This window comes from Acanthochromis polyacanthus, chromosome 2 (assembly GCF_021347895.1).
Source record: "Acanthochromis polyacanthus isolate Apoly-LR-REF ecotype Palm Island chromosome 2, KAUST_Apoly_ChrSc, whole genome shotgun sequence".
Lineage (NCBI taxonomy): Eukaryota > Metazoa > Chordata > Actinopteri > Pomacentridae > Acanthochromis > Acanthochromis polyacanthus.
This window is the reverse complement of record NC_067114.1, coordinates 6401777-6419706: the sequence shown is the minus strand read 5'-3', so window position 1 is coordinate 6419706 and position 17930 is coordinate 6401777. Positions and strand designations below refer to the sequence as shown.

Below are 17930 nucleotides of genomic sequence, written 5' to 3'. Positions count from 1 at the left end.
ATAGCAATAAGATAGCAATCACACTGCACGCACACACTCTCACCAAGCTGCCTCAGGTGTTATCGGTTAAATCAGCTAATTAGATTGCCCCCTTCCAGCATCACCCCCGCATCCTCTATGGCCTTAAAACAGCTCTTCTTCGGGGAAGCCTGCTCATTATACATCAGCCAATTAAAATGTCCCGCAGGGGGTCAGAGGTCACTGGTTAATCAATCTGAGGGAGTGGCAACAGTTGTAGTTATCAGATTGCGCTATCACCCAGGAAGTGGGAAAGATAAGGATACACTTGTGAGAGCTGAGCAGTGGGGAGTCTGCATCGCATCACAGGTCCAGCAAAAGCAGGAGAAAAAAAAAGCAAAGGGCACTTTAAAGATATGGTGCCACAACAGCAGATACTTTAGGCTCTAATGGAAGGCAGATTTTTCCAACATTAATTTATGTGAGAAGATGAAACTGGCGGAGTAAAAAGTTGCTTCGAGAGATTGTGCAAAACAGATTAATAACATAAGTGTGATGGAAAAGTTAAAAACTGACCCACTGACTAGATACCATAGTTAATATCAGAAGCTGAGATGAGATAACACAGAAAGGGAAAGGAGGACTCAATCACAAGACAGGAGAAAGCAGTGCATTAAAGATAGACGCCATCGCTGGGAAAAACAGCCTCAGCTGAAAGGACGCACTCTGCTCTGCCACGGCAGTCAAAGATCGAGCCATCTAGCATCTAAGTAAGTTAAAGCCTCTTCATGAAGGCCTGTGATAAATGTCAACTTGATGGTGGGATTGTGGTCAAAGTAGGAGGAGAGAAAGTGTGAAAAATTCAGGAAAGATGAAGGACTTCCACAATTTTTCTTCACCTCCAGCGTTGTATACTTTGGGGAAAGTGAATTGCATTGTGCCCAAAATAACAGACAAAAAGAGACAACACAAATATGTCAATTTTCATTCCTGTCAAAACCTTTGCTAGGTGTACAAGAAAGGGGAAATGTTATTATTTTCTTAATAAAAACAAAGTAGTCTTTAGTCTCAGGGTTAGATGAGGATTCAAAGCTGGAAATTTTAAGTGTTATCTATTCTTCTCACTTGTAATAATTCCACTGACTGGTTTTTGATCCAATCTCTGCCACAGTTTAAAGTCGCTTGACAAAAATTTGACAATGTGTAACACCGCGCACACACACTTCCCAAACAGCAGCACTTCCCACAAGGCAGTATCAGTGAATTGTGCCATCAAAGCACTAAAGGGAGTGGTGGATGAAATAAAACTGCTGTGAAAGAGCATGACTGATGCCGTACATGACAGGCAGGCCTCAGAGACAAGCAAGTAACACCTCGAAACCCCCCAACCCAACCCTCCACTGCGCTCAGACACACACACACACACACACACACACACACACACAAAACCTCTTCCTCCGTCTCCCTCGGCCTTTACGCTCACACCACCACTTCATCTTATCAAGACAGATTTCTAATCAGGGAAAACGCCTTACTGGAACTGACTTGCCATTTGCACACACACAGGCGCACACCAAAAATCCCAACACCGATGTCAAATGAAAAAACATGCACTCGATAACTGATACTTGAGTCTAAAAAGGCATCAGGTAAAGTCAGGAACTAGCAGAGGTGAGAGTGTGACAGGCACCAGAGCGAAAGTGCATGTGTGTTTACACAATCTGTCATCATTTTATCCAATGTGTGTCTATTTTACTTCCCAGGAGACTTTCCTCTTGTCTTGATGAAGCTTCATTATCTATGGCACGATACAGTGACATGATCGTCTCCACCAGAGGAAGCAGATAAGCGCACAGCAAGGGGAAAGTTGAGAGGGCAGCAATCTTCAAAAGGGTAATTAAATCACAGTGTTGTTTCCAATGGCCAATCAAGGCAGTCATGCAGGTAAAGTTTAAATCACTGCTATTAAGGGGGTTTCTGTAGCAGGGATAATTGAGCAGGTCTCACAATTCAATGTGCAAACACCCCACACAAGCATATATACGATGCACGCACGCACGCCATCGCCTGAAGCAAAATGCACTATGAGACATCTGAAACACAGGAGGGGGGCTGTCGACAGCAAGTGAACAAATCCACCATTCCGACACATCTGTCAACGCTACAGTCAACCGCGGGGAGAAGAACAGTCAAACCGGCTGCACAGTTTGACTGTTGACTTGTTGTAAGGTTTGGATCCAGCTAAGTCCTGCACTTCAGTCAGCCTGACAGAAAGCACAAGAGACATCAGGCACATGTCCAGCAGTTACTTGGACTCTGCATACCTGCCCTCCCTTTTTCCCCCCTCTCTGCCTTATCAATGCACACACTCCACCGTCCTGAAAAGCAGTCAGATGACAGCTTGACTGGTCTGTTTGCACATGGACTACCCTCCTCCACAAGCGTTGCGGGTCTGTGAGAACTGGTGAGCGTGAGACAGAGAGGGAGATCAGAGTAATGAAGTGAGGAGCTGTGTTGTAAGTGAGCTAATCAAAGTGAACCATGCAGGGCCACCTCTCCCTGTGATCCAGACTAGATGACCCAGGGCCATAATTAGTCTGAGACTTTCATTCTGATAGCAGCAAATTAACAGACTTCATTAAGCTTTTCTCTCCTCTCCTCCTCTATTCCTGCTGCACCAAGATCACTAAAAGCACTCCTATGCAAGCATCAGCATCTGCCACATATCAAGTCGAGTCAAGTCACATTTGTTTCCATAATACATTTAAAAACAACAAGGGTTGAACCAAAGTGCTTCCCAGCTGAGGAAGATGGATTAACAGCACAAGCATGCGTGAATAATAAGAACAGAGAGTACCCATTAAAAACAGCACCAAGAGAAAAACACGTAAATGTTAGTAAAACTGAAGTAAAATAGATGAGATAAAGGAATAGTGCATAGAAAGTGTGACTAAAATGGAAAACACATGAAAGGAATAAGATGATAAAATCAAAATCAAAGAAATAAAAGATTAAAACACAGCAAGAGAAGGTTCAGAATAAATTACAAGGGGACTCTGACAAAAACAACGGAGCAACCGCAGACTACAGAACTAAAAGCATGAGAAAAAAAATAATGAAATTTGATTTGAAATTGTCAGTGGTGAGACAGGAAACTATTCCTAGGCCTGGGGGCAGCAACAGAAAAAAAATGGGTTGCCTTTGGTCTTGGAGTCTAAGTGGCAGACTGAGAGGAGCTGCTGGGAGGCTGACCTAAGTGACCGGGGGGCAAAATATGAAAATTAGCGGATCAGTCATGCATTATGGAGCCAAACCAGTAAGGGCTTTAAAAACAAATAGCAAAAATTTTAAAATCAAATCTGTATTTCACTGGTACTCCATGCAAGTGAGCCAGAAAAGAAGTGAAGTGTTGTTTTTTCCTTCGTTTTGTCAAAAAAAAAAAAAAAATCCAGTAGGCAGTTGCTCTTCACAAAGCAGCAAATACATCCTACAAAGAGAACGTGTAAGTTTACATATTTTAAAATAAATTTGCAAATGTGGACCGACGCTACTGACACTACATCAAAAGATTCATAATTGATTAGAAGCCTCTGTTAATCAGTGTGTACTGGCCTGTGGGGATGAATTTAACCAGCAGCTCTATTCTCTGTGGAGCAGTGCCCCCTAAAGGCCTCTCGGAGACCTACCGATGGCCTATCATATGTGTTGGCGTGTGTGTGTGTGTGTGTGTGTGTGTGTGTGTGTGTGTGTGTGTGTGTGTGTGTGTGTGTGTGTGTGTGTGTGTGTGTGTGTGTTCATGCGTGTGTGCTAAAATGAGTATTTTCTGATTACTCTGTCATATCAGGTACAAAGCATTATTATCTCCATTTCATTTAGCCGTGACAGCACCAGTCTGATGTGAACAGTTGTTAAACCCACCCTTACATCTCACCAAGTCATTCAATGGATTGACGACAGTCTAAATCATTCACCTCTCAAGTAATTTACCATTTTTCCCTTTTTCTGCCTTTGCTGTTGCAAACATGTCTGTGCCCACCCCTTCACCAGTTGCCCCCACCCCCCCCAACCTGCGTACACAAGCCTACATGTGTGGATGAAAAATCACCGCAGAAAAATAAAGTCGCAAAAGCAAATATGTTTTTAACGAGCCCGCCCATTACTTTGGTGATATGAGAACATAAAAACACAAATTGGGACTAAATTGAAGTGCTGATGCTTTAGGGAACTGAGCAACGATGGAGGAGGAAAGGAAAGCCAAAAGGGGAAAAAAAAAACAGAGAAGGTTAACCACACACAGAAAAGAAAGAGGCAAGCAAACAGGCAGTGAGAACAATGGATGTGCATGTGTGTGTTTGTGGAAAACTTGTGACATTTTCAAGCATTTCAGAATACTGTCACAGGTCCAGGTAATTGGTGCGTCGGTCCAGTAATGGTGCTGTACACAGGAAGCAATCTTACTGTAACATATTGCCCATTTGATACCAGAATAAGTTGCTATTCTTGGTACATTTAAGGACATATATGAAAATAGTGCCTGGACACTATATGGGATAAAATAGCCTGTGTGTACTATGTGATCAGGCCTTTCCTTTCAACAACAATGAAAAGAGCCTTTAATGATTATGCATTTGATGAGATCCCTCATAATGGTACAAATTTTCTGCAGCCACACGAAAAGTCATTATAGAACTAATGGTGTTCTTCAAAATGTCAAAGCAAAAGCATAAAGAGAGTGGAAGAAAAAGGAGGCTAGAAGCACAAGCAAGATGGAGAAGCACAGGAGAGAAAGTCCATTTGATGAGAACAGATATATATATATATATATATATATATATACACACCAGTAGAGAGCAACACTAACGGCTAGGCAGCGTGAGATGGACATCCTGCTGCTCTGCTCAGATACACAGACTGATTCAAAACAAACTATATTTAAAGCCTTTGAAGCCATTTTAGCAACTAATTCTATCTCCAGCCGCCAGTAAATACAACTGAACTCCAAGCACCTCTCAAGGTAACATATGCTGCATTTTATTTTTATCCAAATCTCTCTAGGTAAGTTGAATATAGTAATTTAGGCAGTCTATTCAATAAAACTTGAACATAAATGAGAATATAATAATTCAAGTTATTTAAATTTGAGATACTTGACTTGGTCAGTCTCAGTTTTGCATTTGATATAATAAAAATAGACCACCTACTACCCTCTCTCCTTTTTGTTTTACTTTTTTTTTTGTCTTTTTATCCCCACCTTCTCCAGTCCTCGATCTCTTCATAATTCCTGTGACTGTGCCAGCCAACCTCTTCAGTTCCTTTTGTGCTATTGTAATTCAAAAGCCTACCAAGTTCTCCACACAGCAGACCACAAAAGCCATTGCCGCTCCAAGAAATACGCCCACCTTGCATTCAAGAGACCTATTAACCATCACTATGTGGAAATGTTAAGTGGCTCCAATTTAGAGGTAGTCGGAGGGTTACTGTAGTCAAGACTGACAGGATTTGAATGATCATGACTGTTAAATGTGTCACATCAGCCCCGGTTTGACAAGTCATGACAAGCTGTCAGCTCTGACCACAGTCTGTACGTCTGTATTGGAGCCTTTTCCTTGATGGTGTGCACATCTAAACCACTACACCAACCATACAAGCTTAACCCCTCCCACACACAACCCCCATTTCCATCAAGTGCTCCCTAAATATGCTTGTGCAGAATGACAGAGCCCACACAAACATGCTTCCTTTCCAGGCCATTATATTCATATGGAAATAGGCTGTCTAATTATCTCTTACCACATGCCAGCAGTGGGAAAAGAGCTTGTCTTTCCTCAACTTTCTCTTTAACAGGCTATGTTGATCTGAAGAGCTTGACAAGCACTGAGAACACTGCCTTAATGCTATGGTAAGTAACATGAAAAAAAAAAAAGGAAGGACACGTGTGAAGTATTGCGTGCAAGTTTTAAATACCAATGGCCTCGCTTCAAACAATTTATTCACTAATATATTTAGAGCTTTCTTGCTGAGCCATACAACAAACTGCATACTTTTACCAGCTTTAATATATATATATTCATCTGTGATTCCTAATACTGATATAAAACAACTTACAATGAATGACTAAGTCAAATCCATTAATTAATACATACATTAATTATTAAACTGTACAATAGAGAAAAATACAAACCGATCACCAGGGCAACAAGAAGCATACAAACACTGATTATTAGTAATCAGCTTAAGGCAGATTTTGGATTACAATGTTTGCATGGATGCAACTAATGCAATATCTCCACATTCTCAGTACGTGGATGTTGTTAACAACTGGTTGCCAGATTAAAAGCAAACAATGGAACCATTTTTCAAAGTTTCTGTTCTACTCATCTCACAAATGCTAAATGCCATGATTACTTTGTAACTCCTATGCCAGTGCTACATTTTGACTGAAGTTAGAAGTGGAGCAGGGATATTCTACGTCTGTTAACCAAACACTTAAATAACACAAATTTCAAATGTTTTACGCATTTGTGCTGCATAATATGTCCCTTTTTAAACATTTTTTTAGAAACTGATGCATGTTGAATCCGACTTCGCTCAGGCTCTAGTAGTGAGTTACTATTCAATTTGGTATGTAGTGATATTTAATTATCATCATATGAATACTACAGAACTGGAAAGGATAAATACAGCAAGTTTAGGGTTCTGAAGAATTTTTTTAATGTTTGTTTTTAAACGCAATACCTACATGCTTAGTGCCCCCCCACTGGCACAAACTGAATGAAAAGTCAAAGGGACATTTTACTTGTATAAAAATGTCAAATGTACACTGTACACAGTATTTTAGCTTAGCATTAAGAGCAATTTAGTTCCACACTTACCCAAGCACAGAAAAGTTATGGCATGTCTAAATTCAGATCTGGGGACATGATCACACCCTACCTATAAAAATTGGGTTGCACCAAATACCAAAAACAAACAAACAAAAAAGAAACTGGCTGCTGAAACAGCTATTAACATTTTTATATTTCACAATTACTAACACTTGCATTTTCTGTTTCTCTGTCTTTTTGTCTGTCGTCTCGCAGTGCTGTAACTTTGCAGCAGAGTGAGGTTATTAGCAGATGCTTGTATCCTGGAGAGAAATGGCAAACTGATTTTGTGATCTTTGAGAGTTTCATCTAATTGGATGTTATTTATTAGCTGAAAAGAAGCCCCGGGAAAGGGCAGCTCTCTTCATGTTGTTGCTCATTTTCTGAGCACTATGGGGACGAATCCATCTCTCTGCCCTCTCTTGATAAACAGAAAGAGATGGTGAGGAGAAAAAAAAAGCTGGTGTTTTTCAGATGTCAATTAAGATACCTCTAGTTAGAGTGTAAATGTGAAAAAAATCTATTCATATAATAACATGCACGTTTTGACAAGTACATTAATCTTCACATATGGGAAAATACAGTCGTGGTAAGAAACAAAACTGTGTGCCTACAGAAGCAAGTTTCACAAGGTAAATCAAACCACCACCATGGCTAACATGAATTGTGTGTGTATCCAAAAGCTGACATTGATTATCATGTAATTTAGGCAGCCCTATTCATTGATCCAATCCAATTCTACTTTTAACAGAGAACTGCATTAGCATTTCTTTCTAATATTCAAAACAAAAATTTGAACAAACAGAGGCAGCACTCTGGTGGGTTGTTTCAATGGTGCCCAAAATGTTAAACTTGAGGACAGAAACCTCACTGCAGGCAGCTAAGAGATACAATAAAAACAGATGAGACATAGCACAGTAAAAGCAGGACATGTTTCTCATATCCCTCAGTGCCCACCTGCCAGTGTCTCTAAAATATTTTGTGATTTTCACCCTTCTCTTCACACTTACACCCATCGGGAAGCCCTGCTATACATGTTTTATCTCTATCTATTGACAATGATGATCTCAAAGAGCTTCTCCAGAGGCTATCCGTGAAATCACAGAAACTTGTGAGAGCTGTCAGCATTTTCTCTAGTCATACACTCAGTCCATTTGCTTGTTTGTTTCTCCCTTCTCTCTTCTGTTCTGTTCCACGAAGAAAAGCATCGAACAAAAAATATAAAGGTCTTTTTCTATCCCCCGTGTTTTCAAATGTGTGTGATTAAAAATGAATTTCAAAGAAATAGTCAGTCCGATGACATTATAAATATTTAATTAGAGTTAATTACTCTGACCATCCCAAAAGGGGAAAACTGGAGGCTGAGAGTATCTGGGTATATCACATTATTCACTGTGATTATAAAACAACTGTTCACAGTAACAGTCTATCTTTGGTTTTCTCTACAATACTGCTACTCGTTTTACTGGCTGATAACACGTTGAAATTACACCCTTTTTAAAGTCCAAAAACCACTAAATTGGGTTGGGTTGAAGTTACAGAACTCTCTCAGTCAAGATCAAACATCAACTAAAGTCCATGTTCCAGAATGGTTAGGAAAGGTCATAGTTAATTATAACAGACTGATTATCAGCCAAGCCAATTATTGTGGCCGATATTTGGCATTTTCCCGATTATCGGTACTGTTAATGTTCGATTATTGAGAAATTAAATGCACTACTTAGGTCTGATGCAGCATCCTCTCTCTGTGTGTCATTACTCTGTGGTTTAAGAAAGGTCTAAGTCTCTCAAGTAAAGACTGAAAAAAAAACAGTACAAGAAGCACAAGCCATTAACACAAAAAAGTAAATTAGCCACTCTCTCAATGGTTAAGGCTATGCTAACAGCTAGCGGCTAAGTTAGAAGGCAGCCACAGATTACCCTGAAGCAGAGTCTGGTAAACTATAATTAATAATGCTTTATGATATGGACATTTGTGAGCAATAAAAGTGAAACTCTAAAATATTGAAAAAATAGAAAAGAACAGCAACGTAACTGCAAGAGACAAATTGATAAATCTCAGTTGATCCCACATAAACAGAGGAGAGCCACTCCTGTTACTGTTTTACATATTCAGTTACAGTCAACCTTATTAATGAAGAAGCCTAGCTATGAATGACAAGTTGCTGCTACATCATGCTGTTAAAACATCACATCAAATGTATATCCAGATACGGTCTATTGGTTTGTCTTGAGTATCAATAATCAGCATTGGCCCCAAAAAACCCATATTGTGTAATCACGAGTTAGTTGTTAAGTTAAATACACATTTAACTACTGAAAACTACTCTATTAAGACATCAAAGGTTGCTATGGTAATATAGAAACCAAGGTCCACTGTAGTGAAAGTAAGAGTTTTATAGCCATAACTTTAACTAAACTGAAAGTACTCCAGAGCATCTTTGACCTATTTAACATGTTTTGAGCATCATTAACACAGTACTTTAATTAGCCATAATTTAGACCATCTTTATCAGTTCATAACGAGCCCTATGGCCTTTGCTTTTAAGTCATGGCATAAACGTTTATTTAAAAAATAGCCAATTAAGACCAATGGCAATTCTGTTGTTTAAAAGCAATGCCTGCATTTATTTTATAAGCTATCTGAGACATTCAGTGAAGTTCACCCAGGAAGAGATTTTGAAATTTAAACAGTTTTTTTTTTTAAAAAACACAGAAAGAGAAAGAGATAGAGCAAGAGAAGTATTTATGGAAATTATTTCAGAGCAAACACCAAAGGGGGTCACGCTCGACTCATCTTCAGGTTGCAATCTCACAATATTTGATAGTAGCATTTCTGAATTAAGTGAGGAAACAACTAAAAGCAGTGGTGTAAGCTGAGGAGAAAAGTAACTAATAGGTTATAGTTTAGGAAAAAAAAAAAGATTTACTAACCTTTTGTTTCTGTTCCAGAATACACATGAAGGCAGATCAAGCAGCCAAGCAGAAGTTGCAAGAAGAGATTTTATTTTTAATAGAAGAGGGAAAAGGGAGAAAAGCAGAGACAGAGCAAACAGGAGAAAGAAGAAAAGATGGTTAGCGATGTCTGAAGTTAGCATTATTTTACACATTTTATTTTCTGCAGAAAGACAGCAAAGCACTGCAATGAATAAAAAGTGATGCCACAGGTTGAGAGATTGTGTATGTATTAACAGAAATGATACAACTGCTAAAAACCTGGACACAATAACATGTCGAAGGAAAAACACTACAGCATTTCCTGTAGTCACAGAGGATTACAGAATTGTGAGATCGGCATTCATGGAAATAGACTTAATGTTCTTGTCATGATGAGTGATTTTCGCCGCCAGTGACACTGATAGGCGATTATGACGGTCTCATAATCACATCAGACATTACAGGTCAGGTCTTGTTTCTCTCATTTGAATGGAATTATACAAATTGCTTGCTCTCATTACATGCATTAACATGTTAATATTGGCTGTCAGACTGTTAACACGTGTGATTGTGTTTTGCCCACATTCACAGCAGTGATTATAACAAAAAGTCACGTGAGCTTCATGCAATGTGTACAAAGGGATTCGAAACGATGCGTTGAAGAATCTGAGACTTTATATTCTGAGGTGTTTGTGAGAGAGAGAATGTGTAAAAATGTAAAACAGTTTTCTCATTGATTTCCCGTTCTTTCATGTGTATGTGAATACTTTCAAACAAAAATATATTCCTCTGCTAACATCCACATGCTCAAAAAAAAAAAAACTTCCATAAAACAAAACGCAAAATCCCCTTTTATGTGTGTGCCATCATGAAAGAGGAGAAATCACTATAAAAATTGATATTTTTTTTCATTTCTTCTCTGCTACTCACTACACGGGTCAGCAGACAATTCGCTACAATGAATTACAATAGCGCTACAGCTCATGCCACTTTCTGTTCCGGCTCTTTTTCTCTTTTGAAGTTCCTTGATGAAGCTCTGTGAAGGAGGACTCCTTCTCCTCTTACGGGTTCTACCCTCAGCAAATGAGACAGTAACCACAAAGACAGCAATTAAAGTCGTCAGATGTCCAGAGAGGAGAATAAAGCTCCCAGTTCAGAGGCAGACACTGTGGCATCATAAACTAAGCTTAATTAATAATCAGTTTTAATCACAATAAGACAGACCTCACGTAAAGATCTAAAGATGAACTTTGGTTGAAACCTCAGAATTCATGTTAAATGTGAATTACTTCTCTTTCTTGACTGGCTTCATGATATCAGCAGTTAGAATTTGCTGATAGTAACGTGTGAAATCCATTTTTCCTACCAATAATGGAGTTTCTCTTGTGTCGGCAGAAGCAGGATACTTCCATTCCAATGCCTTACAATTGGAAATGTGTTTGCGTTTACTTCCTTTCTTTTCAAAAAAAATCCCTATGCGTTTGCCTATATTCCAAAAATGCATGCATTTCTAAATGTATTTTCTACATCATACCCAAATCAATCTCTTGATTATTTGGAAGGACACGATTAATAAGGTTATTTACCTAAAACTCCATTACAACATGTCAAAAAGTAGCTCTCATATTCAGCTTGTAAATACAGTTTGTGACAATGAGTTTGCTTTCAGTTACTTTTTTAAGAGCATCTCATCAGTTAAAACAGCTAGGAACAATCTTGTTTGTAACACTTGTAATGTTTATGATGTTTGTTGTTGACCTGCATCGCTAAGAAAACGCAGCAAACAATAAGACAAAAGTAATACGCTAAACTGATATTTATGTAAAAGTTTACAATTCTTACTATCTGTGTTTCTAGAGAAATTGCCACACAGATGATATGAGATTTAATCTATACGAAATAAACTAATATAACCTCAGTTATATGCTATGGGGGAAATGATAACATCTCACGAAGGCAGTAGGAAGAAACAGGACTGCGTGCGTGGAGTTGAAATGACGTGAACTGGCCAGAACCTCACAGGGATAGCTGAGAGAAAGAATGCATGTGTGTGCAAGTGACATGAGATGGGCATATGTTTGGTTGTGGCCACTAAATATAGGGATAAACATAGAGGCTGTTTTTTCTTTTGAGAAACTACATGCAAGCAGATTTGAATCCATCATACTAAATGGCAACACCACCTGCCTTGGTAGGAGCCTCTAAAAGAATGTCTGAATGGCCAGTAGACCACTTTTCAGTAAGGATAAGTATTGTGCTAAAGGCCTGAACATGACTGTGCAAAAAGTTCACACATATTTACAAAAAAAAAAAACCTATATGCAAGAATTGTAAAACATATGAAGGTGCAAGTATTGCAAACTTTAGCACAAGCAGTTTCTATTTTTTTCAGTAAAAAGACTGATGACACAATGGCAGCACTGATGATGACTCGGTCACTGTGTCTTAATCACTGACCGGTACCTGTGGAGTCACACACTGCAGCTCCGGGTTACGAAAAGTTTTGTAACCCAACCACAATTTTTCTTCACTAGATTTACCTGTTTGACCCGTTGCTCCATGGATTCAATGATTTGTCCGTAATGTTATCTGCTATTACTGGTTCATGATCACAATCTACAGTGACAGTATTTCTCCTTAAAAAGTGACATGGCATTGTTTTGGTGGTACACTTGCATGCAGGGATATGGAAGCTGCAATTACCAACCAAGTGGACCCTTTTCTTGCACTATCCAAACTTTAACAAAAGAAATTCTGTTCTTAGCATACAGGATGCTGCTTAGAGGTTGTTCTGGTTTGTGTTTCTCATGGTGTAGGGCATTTTTTAAAACGGATACATGCAAACTGCAAAGGAGGAGATAACAGCATGAAATGTGCAGTAAAAATGATAGACTTGTACAGTAAGTCTACATCCGGTGAGTCATATTAATCTAACATTAGAACTGAGCATGAATATTTCTCCTGCGGCGACTCTTATGTATACTAAGCCAATTGAGTTTGTGTATGTGTTTTTGAGTGTATGTGCAGTCGTCCGCAAGAGCTTCAGGCTCTTCAGATGTTTAGATTGTTATCCATCATGGGACAACCTACCTGCCAAGTACCTTGAAAAACTGTGTGCAAATGTACCTAGGAGAGTTGTTGATGTGTACTGAATTGTTTAAAACCAAAACTAACATTAAATGAACTCTCTTTGCTTCATTTTACTTTTGTCGTCAGCTGTGAATCACTAGGGGCCATTTGTACTGCACACAATATTTCTATGACGCAACAACACTTCTTTTCTTGAATCCCAATTTGACCTTTAATGGATAAAAAGTTCAACAAATGTGCAGAAATCTGCTGCAATTTTACTTGCACTACTAATTATTAAATGCCTATTTTTGCAAGCACGTTCAAAGAGTATGGTTATGTCTAATGCACATTATAACATCTTTTTAAAACCATCATTTGTATTGCTGCTTTGCACTGTCTTTTAGGTTTTTTTTTTGTGTTTTTTTTTTTTGAAAATCAACATGTGGAATGTTGCCTGTTTTTCTGTTACTTGGAAAGAAACAAAAATGGGCCCATTGCACACAGTTACTTGAGACACTGGGTATTCAGCATAGGTGAAATGTACCTCTAGACTAATTCGGCTGTTACCTTGCATTGTTGTAGACATGTTTAATGTTCATCTATCAGATTGAGAATTTCTAATAACGGAATGAATACTTTGAGCTACAAAGAAACTCTGATTCATGCCGTCAATTAATGGTTAAAAAGTCAAGATACAAGGCTGCAAAGAGGATAAAGTAATTATTTTATGACTGTCAAAGGGTTCTTCAGGGTTCTCACCAGGATTTTTTTTTCAGCATAACAGCAGGTCCTCCTGCGCACGCGTGCGCAATAGACGGGAACGGGTCAATCGACAGGAAAGTACGGCTGAGGTGGGGAGACATAAATTAACCTAGATAGGCACCCAGTCGATAAAAACAAACGCACATGGCGTTATCTGTCAAAATAACAGCGCAGCGGCCCTAATCACCGTGTTAACCCTTCCTGTTCGGCCCCCGACCATGGTCAGGAAGCCCGGGATTAACCCCCTTCACTTCCTCAGCAGGCGTAGAGGCAAAGACACAGGAGCCCAGCCGTATCGAAGAACACTGCAGCCTTTATTGTCTATAAACAGTGGCTGAACCACACAGTACCGCCAACCCAGCAACTACACACCTTCTCTCCTCCTCTACTGAACCGACTGCCATCTCTCTCGCTCGCGCTGCATTCAAGGTCGCTTGGATATCTCGCTCTCCCCCTCTCTCTCACACACACACACACACGCTGCTCTCTCTCCTTCTCTCATGACGGAGCCACACACTCTCATAACAGCGTAATCTTTGAAATGTGCTGGCGTAGCGGCCCTAATCACGGTGTAATCTTTTAAACTGACAGCATAACAGGCCGTTACCACTGCGTAACGGCCTGTTAGACAGCGTAACGGGCCGTTGCGCTGAAATACGCTGGCGAGAACCCGGTTCTTCTTGTTTACCATGAGAAAGTTTAGCAGAGGACATTCCGTTGATCTTAGATGCTTAACAGAAACCAGTTCCATTAAAAAAAAAAAAAAAAACATATTAACTTTTAAGTGCTGAATAGCTTGCAGTGCTGAAGGTAATGGTAAGCTCAACAAGAAGAATAATCTTTGAACAGAAGTTGAAACAGGATGTTGTTAATATGACTAGGTACATATGTATGAAAATAATAAACATGAGGACACAACTTCTTTTTTTCTTTTCCGATACTTCCTGACGGATCTGAAAAGCAATTTATGGGCACAATCGATTGATCCTTAACTGCACTTTGCAGGTCCAATTATTAAGGGTCATTTTTGCAAAGTCAATAAAAGGAACCCAGCTGTCCATGAATTGTTATGACCTGAAATCAGGAAATATAATCTGTCTGAAAGTAATGTGCAATCTATGTTGTAAATGTTAAAATGTATTAAACTGGGCATCAAAGAAAACCTCTACCTTATATAAAAAGTACGATATTTAGTGCTCTTGCATTATCTTAAATGTTTCCAACAAGAACTGAATACACCACATAATATTAGCTACAGTAGCAGTATAAGTATAAATTTGAGGTAGCAAATTACATGGTTGAAGTTACTTGCAGGTATCTCATTAGAATTAAATGACAATGTGAATACATGTGTCTGAACATAATGTAAGGGAAAATTTAATCAATCACCTCATCAATGAACATGATTTCTGTCAGTGATGTTGGAGATTTCATGATCCACTGCTAGTTCACAGCATTATAGTTTGTGTTTTCATTCTGTTTTGATTGAGAGACCCATCTATCTTCAAAAACAGGCTGTCTCTTGTGTTCTGTCCCCAATCGAAATGATTAATTTTTATTATCGTTTTGGACTGGACATTTGTAAGGCTGCCACAACTATTTCTGTATTTGTATTTTTCAATCAATAATCCATTGACTATCTACCGACTAAATACCACGTTTTCCTCTAAAAAGGCAAAATGATTACTTCATCAGCTTAGTTTTATTATATGCATATTAAAGTTCAAAACTGAAGATTTAAACTAAAAATTCATATATAACAAACAAAAAAAGAATTAAAAAGAGGGCTAGGTCAGTAGTGAAATGTCAAAAGAAATCCAAGTTTCTACTGAACCCCTTCACAAAATAAAAATATAAATTCAGAAAAATAAGTCTGTATATTGGTCAAAAGTTGGAACATTTAAAGCAATTAATTTTCTCTCTATTCTCAATTCTTCTGAGGTAGTAGCATCGAGTTCTATGAAATTTCAGGTGAATTCAGAGCACAACCTTTTATGAACTCTTGCATATAGTGAGTTTATTAGTCATTGTTGTGGTTATAGAGGATTTCAGCTGTGCAGAGCAGCAGCTTCAAAGTGACTGCTGGTTAACATTTAGTCCTAATGGGCGGCGATTCAGTCACTATACTTGACTCGTTCAGTTGTTTGACAACAGAAACAGGAAAATATGTAAATAAGGACAGCTGAACTGGAAATTCAATGCATTCTCAGCGTGGACATCATTGATTATTTTTTAGCTAGAGCAAAGACTTGGCACAAGTGTGTGGTCTTCTTTAATTTTATTCTGTCAGAAATGTTGGCTAAAAACTAGAAATCCTCATATATTGCAATTCAATTGACCTCTCGGCAAAAAAAAAAAAAAAAAAAAAAAAAAATACAGAGAACGAAAGATGAGCCTTAAGGATACAGCAACTGTGAATATATTGTCAGCTTATTCAAATACATTTGTTTTGTTCCTCTGAATATAAGTTCCTGCCCAAAGACTCTTTCAGAACTTTGGAAAATGCGGGAAAAAAATAATATGACTAGATTTTTACCTATGCTTGATTGAGTTGAGGTCTGATGAAAACGTGGCCTCATAGCTAACTGTTCCCAGTCACAATTCAAACTCAGCAGTTTGTGTACTGGGTGGCAGGAAGTCTGTCAGAAAACTACAAGAGGCACAAACATCACGGAAGAATAAGGAAGTTTCAAGAGATACAAATGAATATTTAATGAGGAAAACTGAGTGAGTACTGTTTCACAGTGTGTCCTTTTTAATGTTTAATGCTGATCCAGATGCCGCTGCTCTTAAGTGAGATGAAACATGATGCTACACGGCTGTGTTAATAAGAAGACAAGCCCACATGCACGTATGCATACAAGTTCACTCACTGACACAAAGCAGCAGTAGCAACTGGGTCCGACAGTACAACCAAGCAGTCGTGCTGCTCCTACATCTTCCACTGGGGCTGGAAGAAACGGGGAGGAAAAAACAACTGAGAGAATAGATTCAAATCATGTGAAAGGTTTGAGTTTAGTCAAATGTTTCATGCGTTTCTCGGCAAATTTAAAATGCATTACCCATGAGCAGTAACAAATCAGGCAGCCGGCACACTGCAGAGCAGGAGTGTGTTTGCGTGCCCCCCCGCCCCCATGTGAATGTTTAGAGGCTCTGGGCCATTACCTTAACAGAAAAGTACAATTGTCTGCTACTGGACATCCTTCCTTTGTCCTCCCCAGAGAACACCTGTTTGACTGTCTACCTGTTTGCTGTTTGGATCTGCCTCCATTATTCAGCGACTTAACGGTAGGGAGCTGAGGTGCACTGTTGTGTAGGGGGTCTTGTGTGCCATGAGAGGAGCAGCATAGCATTGTGACAGGTAGATAACACCTGAATGAATAATTCAAACTGGCGTGAGCTAGCTGAAGCAATGACAAGACACGAAAGAAAACACAAGATATGTGAATAAATCATCAGTGAAGGGACTAATAGACCAAGCATTGGGGAAGACAAAAGTGATAACATCTCGTTCTAGCTCCTGCTCTCGCTTTAATCATTCCAACAACCTTGTACATGAATATTCCAGATCTTACCAGCCATACTGAAGTGTGAAGACGTAGCTGTGTGGTGTTTTATCACGCAGCACGACCACGAGAAATACTCAAACAAACCCAGCAAAAGACAAAACAACAAGACAGCCTCATTCAGCAAGGGCTGCTGGCTGCTAACAGGTAGTACAAACACATCACATGTAGAGCATTCAGACAGAGTTGGGCCTTTTAAAGTATTACTGTTCATCAATTTTCCATTTTGTTGACAATGAGATTGTGCTGTGGCAATCCTAGTATTATTTTGCCCCATATCTTTCACCAGCACTATTTAATCACGCATCTAATACAGCACTGGTCAGGGGAACTTTGAATCAAAAAACGAGGCATTGAGAGAAATCTATGCTCTAGTTCAGTTATCATCCAAAAGTCCTTCATCAGCACTAAAATCCAGCAAAGAAACGGTTCTACCATTCCAGTGTAGCTGAGGAACTCTACCATTTTCCTCCCTAAAGTCACAGCAACACTTCAGTTGTGCTCGAAAGCTAGAGCACTGAGATGGAGGAGAAAAGTGGAGAAAGAAAAAGCAGGTAGTAGAAACAGACTGCAGAATTAAACAAAGGTTTGGAAATATTTTAGAACAGTGAAGCTCACTGAAGCAACAAAGAAATATGTAATGATAGGGTCAAGTAATACATTACGTACAAATGCTGCATAACGTGAAAACATCTGCTGCATAATGACAACCCTTGCTTTCTTAGAATACAAATGCAGCAGTTTGGGAGACAAACATTAAATCAATAAGTAT

At 39.0% G+C, this 17930-nt stretch overlaps 1 protein-coding gene across 1 annotated transcript in view; it reads right to left on the bottom strand.

Moving 5' to 3' along the window:
- Nucleotides 1–17930, bottom strand: part of LOC110952640 (protein diaphanous homolog 3-like) — a 165909-nt gene that overhangs the window by 102741 nt on the left and 45238 nt on the right.